The sequence below is a fragment of the Armigeres subalbatus genome, chromosome 1, assembly GCF_024139115.2.
Source record: "Armigeres subalbatus isolate Guangzhou_Male chromosome 1, GZ_Asu_2, whole genome shotgun sequence".
NCBI lineage: Eukaryota > Metazoa > Arthropoda > Insecta > Diptera > Culicidae > Armigeres > Armigeres subalbatus.
In genome coordinates, this window is record NC_085139.1 from 220,946,232 (window position 1) to 220,954,738 (window position 8,507).

The following is an 8,507-nucleotide window of genomic DNA, read 5'->3' on the forward strand; positions in this document are numbered from 1 at the left end:
GCATTGAATGCGTGCGACCGAGATAGAAGACAAAATAACTGTTCTAGTAGTAGTGTGGAAAAAATCGTAAACAAATCCGTGACATTTAAAGTTTCCAATAATGTCAAAATTGATGGTTCAGAGATACAGAACGAAATTAGCATTGGGCCACATGACACGGGTGTCGATTAAAATCTTTAAAAAACTATTCACATCCTCCATTCACACGGGTATACGTGATCTGGGAAGGGACTTGCAAAGAGGAAAAAATGTAACTTCATCTGCAACCAGCAAGCGCTGTCACGAATTGTCAGATAACTTGGGGACCATTCACAAATTACATAACACTTTAGGGGGTGGGAGGGTGTCTATCCGAGCGTTACGGCCCATACAAATTTAAGAACCCTTCCATACAAAACACGTTACGAGGGGGTGGGTTGATGCCCATTTCCATTCTTGATGCCATTTTTTTTTCTCTTAGAGCAAGATTACCGAGCGCGAGTATAAGCCATTTTATAGAAAGCTCAAATGATAGGAGACCTAACACTAATATTTACATTTTACAAAGAACATTTGCGAAAATGGAATAAAATCATGATGATGATGACGAAATGATGATGGTTTGCACGAGGGTTTGCATGCAATTTGTTTGCATGCAACGTGTGTACGTTTCATAAGATGTATTATCTGGGCCACGCCGCTTGGAAAAGGCGGGCCACCCCGCTTGGCAAGTGTAAAGCCCCAAACGCAATACAACGGAACGGCAACGGAAACGGAAAATTTGACAGTTAGCCCATATATTTTCTGTCAAATTTGCCGTTTCCGTCGCCGTTCCGTTGTATTGCGTTTTGGGCTTAACAGTGTTCGAATTGGAATCTTGTACACACTCAGATTGCGTTTCGTATTTCGGTAATAAATTTTACCGATTGAGTTCTGTAAACACAATTCATAACCGATGTACCAGTAAATGCAAAAAAAAATACCAAAAAACTGTAAACGATGAAAATAAATGTATGCTTCATGCCCTCATTTACCGAAGTCGTCATATAATTTACCGAAATTTACTGTATTTTTAACAAAACACCGTAGACTGTAATTGTTTAACAAGATTTCAGTAATACTGCGCAACGATCTAAGAAACTTATGTTCAGCGGTAGCCATATTAGATCACTATAAATAAAACGGTGTTGAATTCGATTATGGATGTCTCGGTGGATTTTAAGTTTTTTATGATGATAATAATGGACGCATGCATCAATGTCATCCGCCAACAGGACGAACGTCTGGTACATTCTTTTTCGTAAGTAATATAATAAAATATAAATAATGACCAATAACTTAATTTTAGGCTATAAACAAACGATTTCTTCGCGGGGCTCAAGTGCCGAATTGTATTTCCGTTTTATAGCGTATCTTTTCTTTTAAATCAATTAGTGTGACGACGAGCCACCACAAATACACTGAAATAAAATCTCCATTATATTTTATGTGCGTTAATCATATAGAATAGTTTCGCCTAGCTTTAGCTTTCTTTTATGTGCAGCATTTGAGTTTTATTTGTAATCGTTGAAATTTATTAATCAACCAGACACAATATAAAAGACATTTATATACGATTCATTTACCTTGACAATAAATTTTATGTGCATCATCAGATAGTTTAAAATTATCACTACCGGCACATACAATTTAAAGGCGCACAATAAAAAGATTATATCTTTTCAAAATATCAAAATGGCCGTCTGGTGACGCCTCGAAAAAGCGATTCATCGGAAGACAAAACGAGGTAAGCGAATTTATCATTCATTAATAATTCCCTTCATGACTTTTCATCCTCATTTTTTAAGCAACATACTTCTCCAATGGTCTAGTGCTTTCGAATACCGAACAAATATGCAAACTAATGGCACATTTGCACTTCCACTTCCCTAACATGCGCATCCGATACGGCGTTAGTTCAGTGTTAACGGTAATCAGTATACGCCAAAGCCATCATTGCCAGGAATCTAAAATCGTCGATAAAAAAATCTGCCTGTTCGCAGCGATGGTCGTGAATTCACAGTTCAATCGGCCTCTCGGATCAATTTCCATTTGGGAAAAATGTTTGAAAAAAGTTGAAAACGGAACTTCCAGAAAAAGACGTCACATTCCGAAAAAGACGACAAAACCCGCACAAAAGATACTGCATTTTTGGGGGATGTGGTCGAAATGTTCCAGCTATTTCATGGTTTTTCGGCTTGGAGAAACTTATGTCATTTCTTTCTTATGTCTTGTTACTCTTTCGATAGTTTTGGAGATTACAATTTAATCACAGAGAACAGACATGGATGTTCGAACAAAATTTCGTTAAAAACGTGTGTAAAGATTTAAATCGCACCTCAGCGCCGCCAACGCAGGCTGCCCGACATAAAAACTCAATTTCACTAAGTGATGGCGTTGGCATACACTTCATAAACAATGTAGTGCTGCCACCTAGGAGCAATTCGGAATGAACACTAGCGCTAAAAAGTAAAACACGGCAAATTTTAACCATATTTATCAGCACACTAGCACCGCGCAACGGGGGCATAACGACATACTTTAAAATGACCAGTACAAACTTTTACACAAGCACGCGAATGAAGATGAACGTCTGTTCTCTGTGATTTAATACAGACGATTTGTGAGGGGCTGGTAGCAAATACAGAACTTTGCCTCGTATCGTAACTCAGGAGCGAATAAGTGAAACTACATAAGTTTTTCCAAGCCGAATAAAATTCCGAAAAAGACGGCCACGTACCGCAGGAAGATGATAAAACCCGTGCAAGATGTGCCGTCTGTTAAACGGGAATTTTTTGGTATTTTTCAACTTGTGCCTTTCCCCTTGGGAGCGAGTATCACACACACTTCGTATTTATAATTCCACGATTTTGTATATTACCAAAATAAAATATGTTCTATCAATGAATAAATGAAAAACTTTATGTGCATCCGTTGATTTTTTATGTAAATTATGCTTTTTATTTCGAATTTAAAAACGAAAACAAAAAACAATATATTTGGGTTTAAAAGGAAGTCCATTGAATAATATCTGCATCTGCACATAAAATATATTGAAGGGCCATTTAGGATACATTCCATATGCATTTATTTTGTATTGTACATTGCACATAAAATTTAAAACACAAATAATCTCCAGTTTATGTGCGGAATCAATAGAATGTATTTGCAAAGCTTGATTGCAAAAATATATGTGCGCTGCACATAAAATTTAGATGCGAATTCAGCCCAGTGTAGATTCAGCTATTCTTGTTTTTACTGTACGGGGCTGCTGTTCGAATCCATGGCGGTAGGTTTTTGATGTGCCACTATTTCCAACGGACAAGCACACTGAGCTTAATTCCCATCTAAATTTTATGTGCAACGCACATATATTTTTGCAATCAAGCTTTGCAAATGTTTTTTATTGGTGTTGCACATAAAACTTGAAATTTAATTTTACGTGCAGCGCACCCGTAAAATAAATGCACACACAATGGGATTTCATTGGCTTTCCAATTATATTTTAAATGCAGCTGCAAATGTTATTCGTGTGGCGTGTTTGATACACCAAATGGAACCTTTTTGGCTTGCTTTTTGGTTTAGTTTGAATCATAAAATCAAATTTAAATAAAAAACAAAATAACATGTTATATTTAATATTGTTTATTATCTCTTAGAAAGTGCATTGTGATTGCGATGCTCAAAAGTTATTCGCGATGCAAACGTAACAGCAATAGTAACAGTAACAAAAGCTGCTTGAGAGTAAAAATTGCCTTCGTCGTCAGGTTTAATTTGCAAATAACACCAAAAATTAAATAATATTTTCGACCCGCACCCGCACCTCGCAGCACGTTCTCGAAAGCACCTCGAAAAGTTTGATGGTCCGTACGGTCCGTACGCTTGAAATGAGCCCATCTTAGAACGCTACGTAATTTGTGAATGTGCCACCCATGGTTCGCCTATTCAAAACGCATCCAAAACACATTCATATTCAAAAACAAAATGAACGCCATCAAGTTTTATTGTGATCAATCACCGCTTGCAAAGTTGCCACGGAAATTATGGCGGAAAGAACATGATGATTTATTCCCCACTATTGATGACGAAAAAACTCTTTCCGCCGCCGGAAAATTTCTATTGTCGATCTTCTGGTGAAAAATTCTGGCATACTCGCTGGCACAGCGGAAGTTTTGGTGATGTTTACGACGTGTCGCGGCGCTGCGTTCATGAACACGTTCATGGCAGGAAATCGTACGAAGCTGGAAAAGAAAATGTATGAGAAGGAATTCTGTTTAATAAATTGATTTTACTTACATTATTTTGTAGCGAGAAGAATTTTTCAGCATACTGCCAACAGTCCACCATGTTGAAAAGAAAAAACTTTGTTGTGCGAGAAAGGCAAGAAAGGCAAAATTTTATGTGCAAGTATTAATAGTTCTTAACTATGGATCATCGCACATAAAATTCATTGTTAGGTCAAATAGAACGTAAATAAATTACCTTTATATTGTATATGAATAAGTATTAAATATCGTTGATGATTAATAAATTTTGAGTGCAGCACATAAAGTCGTGATGAAGTCAGTCGAAACTGTTTTATGTGACTCACGCATATAAAATATAATGGTAAATTGATCTCAGTGCAGTTCCTTCTGTTCCTCAACGGGGCAATATGCCGAACCGAAATATTGATAACAACAGGAACCTATAGTTTTTATATTCGCTCGAAAAAAAATGTAACTCAATAAATAAATTAACTCAATAAATTAATAAGCATCAAAACAAATAAATATTTGATATCTAATCTTTTGTTTTTAAAATAATATTTTATACCCGATTCGCACAAACAATAAAGTCGGTAATAAAATTTACAAACCACTCGGTAACATTGACGAACATTCGGTAATAATTTGACAGCTAGGTTTCTTATCGTGTTACAGACCGTTCGGTAATGCGAAGTTTTACCGGAAACATTACCGAGCGCTCAGCGGTTGAGATTTCGGTAAAAATATTACCAAAGTCGGTGATATTTTTTAAGTGTGTAGGATGTAGGTGAATCTACACTACTGTTGACTAACAAAACAATTGTGGGATTGTTTATTTACATTTGCTTCATACTACATGCAGAGGAGGCGCGATGCACCGCATATTACCCCCTGGAAATACCCCAACATAAGACATAAAATGATTCATATTTGTGAAATGAATTAAAAAATTTAAAATATTTTTTTCCCGATTTTGTCACATACCCTGTTTTATCACCCCAAAATTCATAAGGGGGGTAATAAAATCGGGATATTGCTGTAAAAATAAATAAATAAACTAAAAAGAAGATAACAAATTTGAAATTCAATCGTAGTAGTTATTTGAAATGCTGGCATACTACACTACTAAAAATCCACACATATTTATTGCAAAAAATCCATAGATTTATCTTATGATGTATATCAGCGCACACATAACCATTCTCCCCGTGAACTACTAATAAAATATATATGCAAATAAACTTTATGTGTGGTCTCGAATAGGCAATTATTTAATTTATGTGTGGTTCTATATAGATTATATTAGGGTGGAGCTATTGCAAAAATTTATAACGGCGACACATATATCTTATATAGATATTTATGGCAGTGTAAGAAACTAATGAAAAGAAATTTGAAATTAAATCGCAGTTGGCTGACAGGAAATTCTAGATTGTTCGAAGGGTGACAGAATATAAATGAAGATGATTCAGTTTTCGTTTCAGTGTTCGTCATCCGCGATACAATCCTACCCAACATCGCTTTTGGTACTTCTGTTTTTGGTATTGCGCATAAGCCCCAAAATTTTATTCCCACCTTTGGGTTTCCGCGCCGAGCACTCAGCGCCAGACTCGGCGACAAGGAGATAGTGGTCAAGTTGGTACTCCTGATTTTTTGACAACTTATGTCGATTGGTTGTGTGAGTGCATCGGTGTCAAAAAATAGAGCTTTTAGCTGAAAATTTAATTGTCAAATGCACATTTTGACAGCAATATATAGATGTATGAGTGAATAAAATGTGCAAATGCTCTATCGCGCAAGCAAACAAGTGTCAATGGTTTCAGTGACGAAACGAAAAGTTTCAATGCAAAAAGCAATACCCAGTTTCTGGGTAGTATACCCGAATTCAGCGCTCATTTTGGGTGATTGGTTCGTACGCAGTTAGTGTTAATCTATAGGATAGGATGTGACAATTGAATTGCGACTGCCTTGTTGTTTCCTCAGTCGGTTGCTTCGACGTGGTGGTGGCCAGTGCTACCGAATATTTTTTATGCAAAATCCGCCGAACAATATATGTAAAAAAATCATGTTTTCTCGTTCATTTCTCCCATTATTCGTAATAAAAGATGCTACGTACTATAAGAAACAAGTTTTTACATGGAATTAGATGAGTTTTACAGTGAAATGGGCAAAAAGTTGGTCAATAATGCTTCAAATCGAGTGTTTCAAATTACCATATCCTTTGAGAATCATGCATACACCATTTACAGTCTAGCATAAATTAATTTTACCAAAAAAATCAAAAGACAAATTTTTGAATTTTGTCATAAATTTAAATTTAATTACCCAGCAACACAGCCAAGGTAACAACAAGCTGCCCTTCTAAAAATGCAATAGGTCATTGCGCGCAGCAAACCTAACCTCACTATTTTGACAGGTACTGGTCCTGTTGCTTACACTGAAGAAAAAAAGTATTTTTAAACTTACTTTTGAGTTATTTTTTCTCTTCTCTTTCATCCACTCTTTCTTTTGTTGTCAAAAACAAAAGAGCCAAACAATCCAACGACGCCAGTTCAATACGGGAAGCCAATTTTGAGTTTTATTACCTGAGGTCGAAATTGAGTGAATTAAACTTACATTTGGGTAAATAAATTTTCCGTTGGGTACTTTTTCAACATGGGAGTAAAGGCAAACTACTTCGACCCTACTTATTCAATTTTGGCTTCCCGTACGGATGTTCGAGGTTGGGTGAATTAAACTCACTATTGGGTAGTTTATTTCTTCCGTGTACGTTTCGGACTTTTTTTTTTATCCAAATTTAATCTGCATATGTCACGATGTTGAAGACATTTCGTAAATTCCGCATACAAATATTGGTAATTATCGATAAGTTTAGGTAATAATCGATCAGATAATCCAAAGAATGATAGAATTATATCAAAATTAAAATGAAATCGTCTGTAAACAACTGGACCAGTACCTGTCAAAAGTCGTGCGTGACGTCATTGTGCAAAGGAGTATACCGCCCATCGAATTAATCGATTGTCATTTTCACCCAATCAGCAACCGGTACGATTTTGACAGAAACTCAGCGGAACGGCAACGGAAACTGCAAATTTGACAGTTAGCCCATATATTTTCTGTCAAATTTGCCATTTCCGTTGCCGTTCCGCTGACATTGTGTTTGGAGCTTAATTGGCACATCCTATCCTAGGTGTTAATTATCGGCATTTAATTTCTCCTGACGAAAACTTGCAATTGGTTGAGGTACAGTGACTATAATCTATAAACTAAATCTTGTAGGACTCTAGGTTGAGGTACATCGAGCCTTTTGTGTTTGTATGGCTTCTTTATGTCGAAAAATACCTCGTCAATACTCCCGAAGTTTTGTTATGAATCAAACGAAATTAAAACAAAAACATTGTACGTCATATTGAATGAATGGTGGGTAGGCGTTAGCTCATATAGGTAGGTAGTTAGCCCATATATTTTCTGTCAAATTTGCCGTTTCCGTCGCCGTTCCGTTGTATTGACGATTAAAGGTTGCATGAAGAAGAAGTCGAAGGATGATATTTGAAAAATATTGCACGCGAAAGGGGCCGTACACATATTACGTAAGCACTTATGGGGGTAGGGGGGGTCGGTCAATATCTTACGCTCCATATAAATAAAAAATCATTTGTATGAAAAAAATCTTACATGGAGGGAGGGGGGGTCGAAAAACCCAGAAAAATTGCTTACGTAATATGTGTACGACCCCAAAGCATACGGGAAGTTTTTTAAAACTCTTCTCAAAAATTCTACGAGCAATTTAATTAAAAACGGTTAGCAGTACGTCGTTGGACTTTCCTTCTACTGCATAATAAACGCAATTTTTGATTTCAAATTTTATTTTATGATATCATATGATATCTTATTAGTATAACAAAAGTCCAACCCCATACTGCTTTCCGTTTTTAATTAAATCGCTTCTAGAATTTTTGAGAAGAGTTTTAAAAAGTTTTCCGTATGCTTCCCCGTGCAATATTTTTCTAATATCATCCTTCGACTTCTTCTTCTTCATGCAACCTTTAATCGCCAATTGCGTTTGGGGCTTTAGCCTTCTCTTCAGTCCCCTGGCAATATGTTACACGCACGCCGATTTGAAAAAGTACCCGAGATTTGTGTAGATGTCATCATATCATGTCGGCTCGAATCCTCATTTCGTTTTTCGGATGTTTCGTTTGTCGTCGTCGCGACGTTCAGTTGTTCGTCGGGTATTTT

The 8,507-nt window shown here is 36.4% G+C and overlaps 1 long non-coding RNA gene across 1 annotated transcript; it reads right to left on the bottom strand.

The window, feature by feature from the left end:
* Positions 1-3,990: 3,990 nt before the first annotated feature.
* LOC134211176 (uncharacterized) lies at positions 3,991-4,637 on the bottom strand. Its single transcript, XR_009978960.1, has 3 exons — positions 4,501-4,637; positions 4,315-4,380; positions 3,991-4,259 (listed from the first exon to the last, which is right to left on the bottom strand). It is a non-coding gene; the product is annotated as an uncharacterized LOC134211176 (long non-coding RNA).
* Positions 4,638-8,507: the final 3,870 nt, after the last annotated feature.